The following is a 16,628-nucleotide window of genomic DNA, read 5'->3' on the forward strand; positions in this document are numbered from 1 at the left end:
CAATTTTATTCATGTTTTGGGGTATGAAGTTATACTTCTCCCAAACTGGGAAATTAACATCAAAACCACACCTGGGCTCCTGGTTCTGATAATGGTCAAGGAGCTGTATTGGGCTTACCATCTTGCCAGTAATAGTAATAATACATCTGGACGGAATATAAAAACAAAAGTAGGCAGAAACTGGAGGCAACACACTATTTGAAAGAAGGGAAGTGACCTGGCTGAGCTGGATGTTTAACTAGTTTATCCTTCTGCAGATGTGCTAAGTTCACACCAAGGGAATAGAGTTTAGGCAGAAAGTGACTTCATCCTGGGGCAAGGAACTGAGGTTGGAATTTGGCCCTGCTGCGAAAGGGTGGTGGAAAATGAGTAGGGAAAAATCACAGTAAGGGTAGAGTCATAAAATATGTGTACAAGTTCCTCTACAGTCATTGGCTAACTTTGAAGCTGTGCATGTGCTGAACAGAACCCAGCAGAAAAGCGGCAGCTGGGATTAAATATGAGTAGCCTAAATATTCCCGTCAAAAGGCAGAGATTGTTATATTAGGTTGGAAAAAAAAAAGACCTACGCTGGTGCAGTGGCTTACAGCTGTAATCCCAGCACTTTGGGAGGCCAAGGCGGGTGGATCACTTGAGGTCAGGAGTTCAAGACTACCCTGACCAACCAACATGGTGAAACCTGTCTCTACTAAAAAAAAATACAAAAAAATTAGGTGGGTGTGGTGGTGCATGCCTCTGTAATCCCAGCTACTTGGGAGGCTGAGGCAGGAGAATGGCTTGAAACCTGGAGGCCTAGGTTACAGTGAGCCGAGGTCCCACTATTGCACTCTAACCTGAGTGACAGAGTGAGACTCCATCTCAAAATAAAAAGAAAAACAAAAACAAAAACCTAGCTATATGCAGTTCATATGAGACATACTTTAAATAGGAGGTTAGACTTAAAAAATAGAAGAAGATATACCATGGAAACACTAGTAACAAGAAAGCTTAAGTAGCTATATTAATAACACAGTAGAAATTAAGGGAGTATTACTAGAGATAAAAACAGTTCATAATAATGAAAATTTCAGTTCATTAGGAAGCATTAATAATCCTCAATTTGTCTGTGTAAAATGAGACTGCTTTAAAATATATGAAAGAAAAATTGACAGAACTAAAAGGAGAACTTGATAATGACAAATTCACTATTGTTGGATATTTTTAAAATAAGTAGATAAAAATTGTGTAAGAACATGGAAGATTTGAATGATATTAATGATATTGAAATAATTAACATTTATGGAATGCTAATTCCCACAATTGTACAATACCTTAAAACAGACCATATTCTTGGCCATAAAACATATCTTTATAACAAAGTATTGAAAGTATTTAGAATATGTTCTCTGACCATGATGGAATTAAATTAGAAATATCTAACAAGAGGAAATCTAGAAAATCCCCCAAATGTTGGGAAATTAAGAAAAATACTTATAACTCATGGGTCAATAAAATCTCACAAATTTTTAGAAAATATTTAAAACTGAGTAATAAGGGGAACCCAACACATCACCATGTTTGTGATGCTGCTGAAGTGGGGCTAAGAGTGAAATAATTCATAGCTGAAATCCTCAGATTACAGCAATAGTTCTGAAAACTCTGTGCATCACAGTTGCCCGGAAGGTTTGTTAAAACACAGATTGTCAGGCTGGGCGTGGTGATTCATGCCTGTAATCCCAGCACTTTGGGAGGCTGAGGTGGGCAGATCACTTGAGGCCAGGAGCTTGAGACCAGCCTGGTGAAGGATGGTTTAATAGAAACCCTGTCTACTAAAAGTACAAAAATTATCTGGGCATGGTAGTACACACTGGTAATCCCAGCTACTTGGGAGGCTGAGGCATGAGAATCGCTTGAACCTGTGAGGTGGAGTTAGCAGTGAGCCAGGATCTCATCACTGCCCTCCAGCCTGGGTGACACCTTGCCCTCTTAAAACAACAAAACAGATTGTCAGACCCTACCTCCAAAGTTTCTCATTCTGTAGATTTTGAGTGGGGTACAATAATTTGCATTTCCAGTAAGTGTCCTTGTGGCTTTTGATGCTGCTGGTTTAGGGACTATACTTTGGGAGCTACTATATTAGAAATCAAGAATGTTTTAAGTTCCAGTTTAAGAAGCTAGAAAAAGGAGAGCAAATTAAACCCAATGCAATTCAAATAAAGGCAATAATAAAAATAAGAGCTGAACTCAATGAACTCAATAAGTAACAATAGATAAAAAATTATGATGTCGTGTGTTCCCAGAGGTAGAAAAGAATAAAAAAAGAGATGAAACCAAGCCAATAGTTCATAGTGATAAATTGCATAAATTTTTTAAATCTCTAGCTAGATTGAGCAAAGGAAAATAAAGAGAAAATACAAATTACCAACGTTAAGACTAGGAGATAGCAGTATGAATCCAATGTATGTTAAAGGATACTAAGGGGATAGTCTGAATAACTTCATACTTGACAATTTAAGTGGAAAAAGTGCTTGAATAACAGAACTTTCTGGAACTGATAGAAAAATTTTGGGAGCCCTGTATCTGTTAGTACGTTATTAAAAACCTTCCCACAACAACAGTTCCAGGCTTAGATGACTTCATTGATGAATTCAACACACATATACTGTGAATGCACACAAACACATATACAAGTGCATATTACAGTAGATATATTAACACAGGGGTTCCCAAACTGGGCTGTGGACCAGGACTGGTTTATGGCCCGTTAGGAACCGGCTGCACAGCACGAGGTCAGCAGTGGGCCAGTGAGCATTACTGCCTGAGCTCTGCCTCCTGTCAGATCAGCAGTGGCATTAGATTCTCATAGGAGTGTGAACCCTATTGTGAACTCCTCATGTGAGGGGTGTAGGTTGTGCACACTTTATGAAAATCTAACTGATGCCTGATGATCTGAGGCAGTACAGTTTCATCCCAAAACCATCCCCCTAACCCCGGTCCATGGAAAAATTGTCTTCCACAAAACTGATCTCTGGTTCCAAAAAGGTTGGGTACTACTGCATTAATATATATTGATACTTAATTATATTCACTCAACATCAGGTCTAATTAGCTTTATGAGAAGGTACAACACAAGCAACATAGCATGAACGATAACAGCATAGTGGAGGTTTTATGATGTAGATATAGCTTGCATGTGATGGTAGATGAGGCTGAATGGGTGTGGACCAACTCAGTTTAGGGAAATCATGTCTAAAATTGTTTGAAGGTAGATAATTCTTAAAGTGGGTGGAAGGGAATGACCCAGGGTAATTGGCCTTAGATCAGAGAAGGAAGGGACACTTTATCCACTATAACAGGAAGAAAAGATGAATAAATGTAAATGAAGTGGGTAAGATTTGGTGTTGGATGATGAGTTATCTTCTTGAGCTCCTGGACTCAAACAATCTGCTTGGCCTTGGCCTCCCAAAGTGCTGGGATTACAGGCGTGAGCCACTATGCCCAGCCTTGAATGAGCTATCTAATATATAGTGGCTTCTGACTCTGGGGTACAGCAAGGTCACCGTGAGAAAGAGAATAATGAGGCAGAGCAAGATGGTGGAATAGGGGATTCCACCTGTCATCCCTCCTGCAAGGACACCAAGTTAACAAATATCTACATGGTAAAAGCACCTTTATAAGAACCAAAAATCGGGTGAGTGCTCGTAGTACCAAAAATCGGGTGAGCACTCATAGTACCTGGTTTTAACCTCATATCGCTGAAAGAGGCATTAAAAAAAAACAAAAAAACACTTCTGAATTGCCAATACCACTCCCTGATCCCTGCCTTAGCAGCAGCCTGGTGTGGAGAACATCTCTGGGCACTGGGGGAGGGAGAACATAGCAATTGTGAGGCACTGAACTCAGTGGTGTCCTGTTAGAGCAGAAAGGAAACCGAGACCAAACTCAGCTGACGCCTGCCCGTGGAGAGGGCATGTAATTCAGCCTTAGCTAAAGGGGAGTCACTCATCCCAGTAGTGGGAGCTTGAGTTCCTGCAAATCTTACCACTGAGTGCTGCAGCACTCTGTGTGTACAAGTAATGTTGAAAGGCAGTCTAGGCCATAAGGACTGCAACTTGTAAGTGAGTCCTAGTGCTGAATTAGGCCCAGAGACAGTGGACTGAGGGGACATGAGACATACTGAGATGCCAGCTGGGGCAGCTGGGGTGTGCTGGCTTCATTCCTCCCCCAACCCCAGGCTGCACAGCTTGCGGCTCCAAAAAAGACCCTTCCTGCTTGAGACAAGAGGGAAGAGCTGGGAGGACCTTGTCTTGCACCTAGGATACCAGCCCAGCCACAGCAAGATAGGGCACCAGTTAAAGTCATGAGGCCCCTGTTTCAGGCCCTGGCTCCGAGATGGTATTTTTAGAACAACCTGGGCTGGAAGGGAACCTGTTGCCTTGAGGGAAAGGACCCAGTCCTGTCAGCATTCATTACCTGTGAACTGAAGAGCCTTTGGGCCCTGAATAACCAGCAGTGATATCCCCATATTACATTTTGAGGGCCTTGGTGAGTCTCTAAGATTTGCTGGCTTCAGGTGAGACTTACCACGTGACCAGTTGTGGTGTATGGGGAACAACTCTTCCTGCTTGAGAAAAGCAGAGGGAAAAGTAAAGGGGACTTTGTCTTGCACCTTAGGTACCAGCATGACCAAAGAGGGTAGAGCACCAAAAGGGCTCTTGGGATCCCCGATTTCAGGACTTGACTCTTGGATGGCATTTCTGGACCTCCTGGGCCAGAGGGGGAGCCCACTGTCCTGAAGGGTGAGGCCCAGGTCAGGCAACATTTATGATAAGCTGACTTAAGAGATCTTGGGCCTCAAAGGAACATCAGTGGTAGTCTGGCAGTACTCCTCATCACCTGGTGGTGGCTACCGGTGAGGATCCTCTCCCTTTGGAAAGGGGAAGGAGGAAGGGAAGGACTGCTTTGTGTAGTTTCAGTACCAGTTCAGCTGCAGTATGCACACCAGGTAGACTTCTAAGGTTTTTGACTCTAGTCCCTGACTCCTGGATGGCACTTCTGGACCCACCTGGGACTTGGGGGACCTTGCTGCCCTGAAGGGAAGGACAGGCCTGGCTGGCTTTGCCATATCTGATTGTACAGCCCCAGGGCCTTGAATGAACATAAGCAGTAGCTAGGGAGTGGTTATAGCAGGCCTTGGGTAAGACCTAGCACTTCTCTGGGTTCAGGTCTGACCCAGTGCTGTCACAGTGGTGATGGCTACAGGGATGCTTGTGTCACTCCACCCCAAGCTTTAGGTCTTTAGGTGGCTCAGAACAGAGAGAGAGAGAGAAAGGTGGGGGAAGGGGGAGAGGGAGCGGGGGAGAAAGAGAGAGACAGAGAGACTGACTCTGTATGTTTGGGAGAAAGTAAGGGAAGGGAATAAGAGTGTATGCCTGGTGATCTAGAGAATTCTTCCAAATCTTATCTAAGACCATCAAGGCCGTACATGTATGAGTCTGCAAGAACCACAGTGTTGTTGGGCATGGGGTGCCCCCAAAGCAGATACAGCTTAGATCACAACACCCAAGTCCTTTCAAATATCTGAAAAGCCTTCCCAAGAAGGATGACTACAAATAAGCTGAAACAGTGAAGACTATAATAAATACCTAAATCTCCAATGCCTAGACACTGAAGAATATCTGCTATCAACACCATCCAGGAAAACATGACCTCACCAATGAACTTTATAAATAAGGCATGAGGGACCAATCATGGAGAAACAGAGATATGTGACCTTTCAGAGAGAGAATTCAAAATAGCTATGTTGAGGAAACTCAGAGAAATTCAAGATAACACAGAGAAGGAATTTAGAATTCTATCAGATGAATTTAACAAAGAGATTGAAATAATTAAAAAGAATCAAGCAGAAATTCTGAAGCTGAAAAATACAGTTGGCACCCTGAAAAATATATCAGAGTCTTTTAATAGCAGAATTTATTAAGCAGAAGAAAGAATTAGTGAGGTTAAAGACTGGCTAATTGAAAATACACAGGCTGGGCGCAGTATCATACTTGGAATCCCAGCCCTTAGGGAGGCTGAGACTGGACTGCTTGAGCTCAGGAGTTTGAGACCAGCCTGGGCAACATGGTGAAATCCTGTCTCTACAAAAAATACAATAATTAGCTGGGTCTGATGGTGTGAGCCTGTGGTCTTAGCTCTTCTGGAAGCTGAGGTGGGAGGATTGCTTGAGCCCTGGAGGTGGAGGTTGCAGTGAGTTGAGATCATGCTACTGCATTCCAGCCTGGGTGACAGACTGAGACCCTGTCGCAAAAAAGGAAAAACAAGAAGCATGCCTACAAGATCTAGAAAATAGCCTCAAAAGAGAAAGTCTAAACATTATTGGCCTTAAAGAGGAGGTAGAGAAAGATAGAGGTAAAAAGTTTATTCAAAAGGATAAAAACAGAGAATTTCCCGAACCTAGAGAAAGATGTCAGTATCCAAGTACGAGAAGGTTATAGAACACCAAGGAGATTTAACCCAAAGAAGACAACCTCAAAGCATTTAATAATCAAACTCCCAAAGGTCAAGGATAGAGAAAGGATCCTACAAGCAGCAAGAGAAAAGAAAGAAGTAACATAAAATGGAGCTCCAGTACATCTGGCAGCACACTTTTCAGTGTAAACCTTAAAGGCCAGGAGAGAGTGGCATGTCATATTTAAAGTACTGAAGGAAAATAACTTTTATTCTAGAAGAGTATATCTGGTGAAAATATCCTTAAAATGTGATGGAGAAATAAAGACTTGCCCAGACAAACAAAACCTGAGGGATTTCATTAATACCAGACCTGTCCTACAAGAAATGCTAAAGGGAATACTTCAGTCAGAAAGAAAAGTACAGTAATGAGAAATAATCATCTAAAGTTAGAAATCTCACTGGTAATTGTAAGTACACAGAAAAACACAGAATATTGTAACACTGTAATTGTGGTGTGTAAACTACTTCTACCATAAGTAGAAAGACTAAAATATGAGCCAATCAAAAGTAATAATTACATCAATTTTTCAAGATGGTCAATAAAATAAGATATAAATAGAACAGCAAAACGTTTAAAAGCAGGGGCATGAAATTAAGGCATAGAGTTTTTATTAGTTTTCTTTTTCTTTGTTGGTTTTTGTAAATAGTGTGAAGTTATCAGGTTAAAATAATGGGAAAGAAAGAAGGAAAAGAAGATCACAAAACAACCAGAAAACAAATAACAAAATGGCAGGAGTAAGTCCTTACTTATCAACAATAACATTGGATGTAAATGGACTAAACTCTCCCATCAAAAGACAGAGACTGGCTGGATGAAAAAACAAGACCCATTGATTGTTGCCTATAAGAAACACACTTAACCTATATAGACACAACACAGGCTGAAAATAAAGGGAAGGAAAAAAATATTCCATGCCAGTGGAAACCAAAAAAGAGCGGGAGTAGTTATATTTACATTAGATAAAATAGATTTCAAGACAGAATCTGCAAGAAGAGCCAAAGAAGGTCACTACATAATGATAAAGGGGTCAGTTCAGCAAGGTGATATAACAATGTAAAATATGTATGTACCCAACACTGGAGCACCTAGATATATAAAGGGAATATTATTAGAGCTAAAGAGAGAGGCCGTGATACAATAATGGCTGGAGACTTCAAAAGCCATTTTCAGCATTGGACAGATCTCCCAGACAGAAAATCAACAAAGAAGCATCAGACTTAATCTGCATTATAGACAAAAAGGATCTAATATTTACAGAACATTTTGTCCAAGAGCTGCAGAATACACATTCTTTTTCTCAGACATGAATTATTCTCAAGGTTAGAACACATTTTAGGTCACAAAACAAGTCTTAAAACGTTAAAAAAATTGAAATAATATCAAGCCTCTTTTCTGACCACTATGGAGTAAAACTAGAAATTAATAAGAATTTTGGAAACTTTGTAAATACATGGAAAGTAAACAATGTGCTCCTGAATAGTGGATCAATGAAGAAATTACAAAGGAATTTGGGGGCCAGGCATGGTGGCTCACGCCCGTAATCCTAGCACTTTGGGATGCCGAGGTGGGTGGATCACGAGGTCAGGAGTTCGAGAGCAGTCTGACCGACATGGTGAAATCCTGTCTCTACTAAAAAACAAACAAACAGACAAAAATTAGCCAGGCATGGTGGCGTGTGCCTGTAATCCTAGCTACTCAGGAGGCCGAGGCAGGAGAATTGCTTGAACCTGGGAGTCAGAGGTTGCAGTGAGCTGAGATTGCGCCACTGCACTCCAGCCTGGGTGAAAGAGTGAGACTCCATCTCAAAAAACAAACAAAACAAAACAAAGAAGAAGGAATTTGGGAAGTGAGGTGGCAGGGCAGAGGCTGGCAGCTCAGGCAGTGACCATGGCGTATCATGGCCTCATGGTGCCTCTCACTGTGATGAGTGTGTTCTGGGGCTTCGTTGGCTTCTTGGTGCCTTGGTTTATCCCTACGGGTCCTTACTGGGGAGTTATCATTACCATATTGGTGACCTGTCCGGTTTTCTGCTGTCTCTTTTGGCTGATTTCAGTTCTGGCCCAGCTCAACCCTCTCTTTGGACTACAGTTAAAAAATGAAGCCATCTGGTATCTGAAGCATCATTGGCCTTGAGGAAGAAGATGTGCTCTACAGTGCTCAGTCTTTGAGGTCACGAGGAGAGAATGCCTTCTAGATGCAAAATCACCTCCAAACCAGACTACCTTTCTTGACTTGCCCATTTTGGCCATCAGTTGCCTCAAACATTAGCACCATATTTAAATGTCTTATTCTACAATGTAGTGGTTTTTTCCTTCACTTTTTTACACTTTAATGAATTATGTGCCTACTTAAACTGAACTGTGCTGACTCCACAAAATGATTGTGTACTCTTCTGAGATACAAGATGCTCTTCTTCTGAGAGATACGTTACTCTCTCCTTGGAATCTGGCACTTGAAGATGACTCCTGCCTTCTCACATGAGAATCAATGTGAAACTGCTGCAAGACAAATAAGACTCCAGTGGGGCAGTCAGTAGGAAAGCATTTTCAGAGAGAAGAGCTATCTCAACAGAATTACACCTTACTGTATTTTCAGGATAAATTTAGTATTTCTGCTATCTTTTGGAATAAATTATTTTTCTGCTTTCTATGGGGGGAAGAAAAAAGGAATTTGGGCCAGGAACTGTGGCTCATGCCTATAATCCCGACACTTTGGGAGACCGAGGTAGGCAGATCACATGAGGCCAGGAGTTCCAGACCATCCTAGGCAGCATAGTGAAACCTTGTCTCTACAAAAACAAAACAAAACAAAAACAAAAACAAAATAAAAATTAGCCAAGCGTGGTGGCATGTGCCTGTAGTCCCCATTACTTGGGAGGCTGAGGTAGGAGGATCACTTGAGTCCAAGAGGTGGAGCTTGCAGTGAGCTGAGGTCATGCCACTGCACTCCAGCCTGGTTTAAAAAAAAAAAAAAATTGAAAAATTTCTGGAAACAAATGATAATGTAAATACAATCTACCAAAACCTTTGGGAGGCTGGGCATGGTGCCTCATGCCTGTAATCCCAGCACTCTGGGAGGCCGAGGCAGGCGAATCACTTGAGGTCAGGAGTTCGAGACCAGCCTGGCCAACATGGTGAAACCCCGTCCCTATTAAAAATACAAAAAGTAGCCAGGCATGGTGGCAGGTGCCTATAATTCCAGCTCCCTGGGAGACTGAGGCACAAGAATTTCTTGAACCTGGGTGGTGGAGGCTTGCAGTAAGCCGAGATCGCTCCACTGTACTCTGGCCTGGGCAACAAAGTGAGATTCTGCCAAAAACAAAGCAAAACAAAAAAAACCCTATGGGATACAGTAAAAGCAGTACTCAGAGGTAATTTTATAGCTATAAGCGCCTATGTCAAAAAGAGGAAAAACTTCAAATGAACAATCTAATAATACATCTTAAAGAATTAGAAAAGCAAGGGAAACCCAAATCTAAAATTAGAAGAAAAGAAATAATAAAGATCAGAGCAGAAATAAATGAAATTGAAATGGAGAAACAATATGAAAGATCAATGAAACAAAAAGTAGTTTTTCCGAAGAGTTAAAACAAAATGACAAACCTTTAGTCAGACTAATAAAAAAAGAAGATCCAAATAAATAAAGTCAGGAATGAAAAAGGACACATTACAACTAATACTGCAGAAATTTAAAGGGTCATTAGTGGCTACTATGCCAACTATATGCCAATAAATTGGAAAATCTAAAAGAAGTGGACAAATTCCTAGATACATACAATCTACCAAGACTGAACCATGAAGAAATCCAAAATCTCAACAGACTAATAACAAACAACGAGATCAAAATCATAATAAATAGTCTCCCAGTAAAGAAAAGCCAGGGACCTGATGGCTTCACTGCTGAATTCTACCAGACATTTAAAGCAGAACCAACTAATACCAATCCTACTCAAACTACTCAAAATACGTAAGTAAGTAAGTAAGTAAATAAATAAATAAATAAAATAAGACTAGGAGAGAATACTTCCAGAATTACTCTACGAGGCCAGTATTACCTTATACCAAAATCTGACAAAGACGTATTAAGAAAAGAAAACCACGGGTTAGTATCTCTGATGAATATTGATGCAGAAATCCTCAACAAAATACTAGCAAACTGAATTCAGCAATACATTGGAAAGATCATTCATTAGAAAGAGAATAATGAGTACCCAAGGGATTGGAGTAGAGGAGGAGATATGAAGCATCATCTCAGAGAAGGGGAAAGCTGGCCCTCTAGGGAAAGAGAATAGGGCTCTACAGAAACCAGGTTTGTGCTGGAGAGTTCGTGGTAAAAGAAGTTAGTCAGCCTAGTTTATGCTGTTTTCCAGAAAATAGCTGAGTTTCAGTCAGGAGAGGGGTTGGATCTCTTTGGAGGGAGAGAGTGGCCACTTCCAAACCGTCTTGCACAAAGCCCTGTGTTTTGGAATCTTTTACCCCAGGACCTAGTTTATCCAGTCTAATAGGAAACGAAAGGAAGAAAAGCTGTGAGAAGTGAAGAAGAGCAATTAGAAGACTAATTGGCTTAGTCTTGTTTTGTTTTGTTTTTATACAGGGTCTCACTGTGTCACCCAGGCTGGGGTGCAGTTGTGCAGTCTGGGCTCACTGCAACTTCTGCCTCCAGGGCTCAAACAGTCTACCCACCACAGCCCTCCCAAGTAGCTGGGATCCCAGGGGTGCGCCACCACACCTGGCTAATTTTTGTATTTTTTGTAGAAATGGGGTTTCACCATGTTGCTGAGGCTGGTCTTGAACTCTTAGATACTTTTCTGGAAAAACTATCCTGTTGGATTTGAAGCTGAAGTTGAGCTTATGTATTTGTTTATTTTTTTTTTATTAATGTGTCCTCATGGAGTGCTTTGTATCCCATTCCTGCTTTGGTGTAGTTTTCTCAGTTGTTTTGTACACTGTATATTTGGAGGGGCCATAGGATGCCATATTTTACATCAGACACAGTATGTGATTATTTCTTGCTTCTTTGTAGCCCCGAGCTTAGACATGTCATTTAAATCCTCCACATTGTTAATTTCGGTGAATTTACCCTTGTATCTCACAGCTAAATAGACTTCTTTTTTTGTTGCTTTTTGGACAGTAGGGGAGGCAAATTTGCTGAAAATAATAAAGCAAGAGTTGAATAATAATCACATTTTTGTGTAGAATGAAGTGAAACATTCTGGATTTGTTTCTTATATTAAGCTGTGATGCTGAAGTACATGTCATTTGGGGAATTGCCATATTTGAATCACTTTTGCATACAAATTAAACATCTCACATCAAAGAATTCTTAAAAGACATGCTAATTTCTTAAAATGATGGAATTCATTTAATTTCTTATCTGACATCTCATAGAACAATTTTTAGCTTCTGTGTTTGCTGCTATGACTAATTTTGGTGCTCGCTTTACCTGGGCTATGAATGTACCTTTGCTGTATTTTTTAGGGCTGCAGTTGTGAGACTAACATATTCGAATGTAGTGTAAGTTAGTAATCCTTGGGAACCTAGCAAAGTATCACATTTAATTTTCTATTAGATGAAAGAAATATGGAAACAGAATTGGAGATGGAAAGAACTGCATAAAACACAACTAATCAGAGCTGATCCCTGAAGCAGAAAAATGCAATTTAAAGTGAGCTTCCTTTGTATTTCTACTATTTGAGGAGTGTTGAAGATATGACTTTTAATAGTATAGTAACAAGTAAATAATACTAGTTATATTTAGCAAGTTCAAAATTGTAATATTGGAGTTCTTTATGCCATAACTTTTAAATTATTATAGCATCTAAAAGACCCAATTTTAATTACAGGACAGTATAACTTGGCTTCTTAAGAAAACATTCATATAGGAGGCATAGTTGTGGTTCTGTTTCAAAATGTGTGTCATATAACCCTTGATAAATGTATGTATCATCCACACTGCAGTAGATGCTTACATTAGATACAGAAATGGGGACCTGTCACAACAGTGTGGCAGTACCTGGATTTTATGCCTCTGGCTCGGTTTTCTCTGCCTGGAATGGTTTCTCCCTCCATATTCATCAGGTTTTGTGTGTGGTTTCCAGAAGGCAGCTGTGAGATTAGAAAAAGGGTATACTTCTCTTTCCAGTATAGCTGCTAAGAGTCGTGGTTAAGCTACCCTATATTGGTAAGAAGACACAGAGCACTATTACTGTTATCATCATAGGTAGGTTTCAGAATGGGGAGGCCTCTGCTCACTGCCGGTCTTTTTTTTGCACCTTCCTCTTTTAGCCACTGCCATGCAGTTGCTTGGTGGGTAGATTAAAAGGGGGAATTCAGAGGCTGATTCTGATGCATCTCTGAGATGATGTATGGACCGTTATCTCTAGTGATCCCGATAGTTTTTTTTTTCTTTTCTTTTGGTTAAATCTGGGATCTGGGTAAGAAGCTGTGAATTCTTTATGGGACTTGAGTTAGGTTTCTGCTCAGTAAATCTAGAAATTTTCTTATTAAATGTCAAGTATCAACATAGGAGACAGACGTGATGGTCAGTTTACCATTGATTCTTGTGGGTCAGATATTCTGGTCACCACATTGCCCTTTGACTCGCTGTGGCAGTTGTGCCCACCTAATCTGCAGGTAAGGGCTGCTACTGGCCTTTACTAATCCCAAATCTCATGGTTTCCACTGTGATCAGAGAACCAGATTCCACTGTTAGAATTTCTCACTGTCATCTCTGGCCTATAAAGGGTAGCTACCTTAGAGCTCTTCAAAGATGCTGGTGCCCCCTTCACTAAGACGGTCTCCCAGGGTCATGTAAGAGGGATGGTTTAAGGGGTGGCTGAGCAGGCTGTACTTTGTTGAGTCATTCCAGCGTTTCCAATTTCCAGAGCTTTTAGATTCTGTCCTCTTCGGCAGTGGTTCTTAACCTTGACAGCATGTTAGTGTTAACTGAAGAATCCTGAGGCCCCTAAATTTGAAGAGGAAAGCTTGATTTCTTATAAGGGGTTGCAGCCTGCAGGTTGGCTCTCCTGACAGGCTGGAAAGTGTGGCTTCTGGCAGAAACTGAAAGCAGGCACTTCGAGGGAGGGAAGAATGGAATAGAAATTTATGCCAAATAAGTTGGCTAAGTATACATGTTTAATGGTTATAGGAGAAGCTGTGAACATTCATGAAAGGGGTCACACACATGTGTAGAAAGTAAACATGCATGTTACATGCAGTTCATGTTCACTTTGGGGTGGAGACTTAACATTTAAGTGCATAACAATTAGGCCCTAGGTGAAGCAGAAGACGGGAAGGCACTCAGTACACAGCCTCTGTAAACCAGCCAGAACTAGTCCGTGGTTGGTGACCTCTTAACAGGAGAAAGTTACTGAAATCAGTCTCTCATCCAATCAAAACTGTTATTTTGGCTTGTGAATAGGGGAGGTTGTCAGTTAGTCAACATCTGGCTGTCAGTGGGCTGCAGTTGTTTCAGTGTGCTTGTCTTGAGGCCAGTGCTTATTTAGCTGCTAGAGAAAAACAAAAAACCCTGTGGCAGTTAGAACATAGTTTTTATTCTTTAAGTGTAAGGTGCGTGATCTAACCCTTGCCTAGGTCTTAGGTCTTGTTTATAATTTAGCATCTTATTGCCAGGAGGAGTCTGTTCTGTCAGTCTTATGCTCTCTATTTTAACATTTAAATAAGTTCTTATGCCCAGGCTGTAATCCGTATCTCTGGGGGTGGATGGAAGTGTCTGTAGTCTTTAAAGCTACAAGGGTGATGCTAATGTGTACGCAATATTGAGTACCACAGTAGTGGTTCTTAAAGTATGCTCCTAGACCAGCAGCATGAGCATTACTTGGCAACCTGTTAGAAATGCAAATTCTCAGATCTTACCCCAAATCTGCTAAATGAGAAACTCTGAGGAAGGGGTTTTGCGATCTATGTTTTTACAGACTCTTCAGTGATTCTGATGCACACTAAAATTTGAGAACCACTGCTCTAGAGTATGCTGGGGAAATTGTAGCATTCTGACTTCATTAATTAGAGGCCATGTTTCAGTTGTCCAGCCTAGCAGACTCCCAGGTATTTGAATCTCTGGTCTCCCAGGTGAGGCATTGTGAATGTGAGCTGCCCACCTGCTTTTGAGATTTGGTTTGATTCTCAGGGGAGATTTTTTTCACCACTGTTTCGTTTAGTATCAAGGTCTCAACATTTCTTGCCAGCCTCTCTTGCAGGCTGGTTCATTTCTTATTCATGTATCCTTGAGGTACCAATTTAATATTAATGGTCTCCTATTTGATACTACACTATGGGCAGGAGCTGAGGGTTGTTTCTTGTTCCATTTCAGAAGGTCATTTCAAGATCACCAAGAGTTTAGCATATCTCCCCCCACCCCCACCCGGGGTTAAAGTATCCTGATTCTCTGTTGCCTCTATTTGTTCCCTGTGGTTCTCTATCTCTCTGTTGTCCTGTTTTCTCTCTGTTTCCCCTTTTCTGTCAGTTTTCTTCTTTTTTGTGTATTTTTGGTCTTTGAGGTTTTCTTAATTTCTTGCAAATTTAGGTATGCATTTTATAAAGATATTTTATCTAGCATATTTTGTTTCTTTCAATGGGAGTAATATTCAGAAGATTTTGTCTGCTATTCACCAGAAATAGAAAAAGTAATTTTATTTGAGAAATCTGCTTTTGAACTATAGATTTATTACAGATTTTTTGCAATTTGATACCCAATTTCTTGACTTAGTCTGCATGGCAGATTGATCAGTATACTTTTTAAAATGAAAACAATTTTTTAAAACAGTAGTTTTAGGTTTACATCAAAATTGAGAGAAAGGCACAAAGACATCTCATATACCCCTGCCCTCACACATGTACAGCCTCTCCTATTAATATCCTGCACCAAAGTGGTGCATTTGTTCTAGTCAGTAAACCTACATTGACACATTATTGTCACCCAAAGTCTATAGTTTACATTGTGCTTTGCTCTTGGTGTTATACATTTCTTTGGGTTGAGAAGAAGGTATGAAAACATGTATCTACCATTATAGTATAATACAGAGTATTTTCACTATCCTACAAATCCCCTGTGCTCTGCCTATTTTTTATTTTTCCTTTCCCCTAACCCCTGGCAGTCATTGACCTTTTTACCGTCTTCATGGTGTTGCCTTTTCCAGAATGTTGTATACGTCTATGGTTCATGTACTGCTTTTCTGGTGATTGGTGCTTTGCAACCCTGGTGTCAGATCCATGACATAAATGTTGGTACAGATCTTAGCTGCTATACAAATGCTCCTCTACCTTAAGATGTAGATGCAATAGTTTACTGTTTTATTAACAATTCTTTTAAAGTAGTAGAACTCCTTCATGACTGCCTCTAGCTAGAGTGATGTTTTTGCATTGAATGATCAGTCAGGATAGGCTAGCTTATGTTATGGTAACAAAAACCATCAAAATCTCAGAGGGTTGCTGCAGGCCTAGCTGGCTCTTGTGGGCAGCTCACCTCAGTACTCCAGGCTGCTTTCATCTTATGTGGCACTTCTATGCAGCATAGTGCCTTAACAGTTTCCAGAGACAGAGGAAGAGAGTATGGAAAATTGCACATAGGAATACATACATCATTTCCACTTTCAGTTAATTGGCTAGAGCTAGTCACATGGCCCTACCTGACTCTAAGGGGGCTAGGACATGTTTTTGTGTCCAGGAAGGGCAGGAAACTGGACATCACTATCTATTACTTTTTAAGGTTGATTCTGCCTAACTTAGGCATAAAGGGTATTTATTAGAAGAAAATGAGCAAGGTCAAAGGCTCCAAGAGAAGATTGGAATCGTCAGCTATTCCTGGCAGCTAGACCTGGCAGCTCCCGAGGGTTTCTGGACCTGGACTCCCTTGGAGTCCTGTTTGGGGATACCGCTAGAAGGAAAAAGTGAACTTTTCAGCTGTTCCTTCACTCTGTGTCACTCCATTCCAGGTTCAGATTCCTGAGCAAGAGCCTTGCTGGCTGAAACGTAGGCTGTGGTTCTGCCCTTGACTGTACCAGACTGTAGGACGAAAGGGGTTTCTGAAGAGAGCCAGGGACCCTTTCAGGTTTTGTATTTGAAGGGCAAAATGCCTGATTTGCTGTGCTACAGACCAGGCACAGTGCAGGAAAGGTACT

At 40.9% G+C, this 16,628-nt stretch overlaps 1 protein-coding gene and 1 pseudogene across 4 annotated transcripts in view; both read left to right on the forward strand.

Moving 5' to 3' along the window:
- The window catches only part of ULK4 (unc-51 like kinase 4), a 711,191-nt gene that overhangs the window by 96,875 nt on the left and 597,688 nt on the right, over positions 1 to 16,628 (forward strand). The gene's annotated exons all lie outside the window — the stretch shown is intronic.
- LOC111555530 lies at positions 8,246 to 9,282 on the forward strand (annotated as a pseudogene).

This window comes from Piliocolobus tephrosceles, chromosome 2 (genome assembly GCF_002776525.5).
Source record: "Piliocolobus tephrosceles isolate RC106 chromosome 2, ASM277652v3, whole genome shotgun sequence".
Lineage (NCBI taxonomy): Eukaryota > Metazoa > Chordata > Mammalia > Primates > Cercopithecidae > Piliocolobus > Piliocolobus tephrosceles.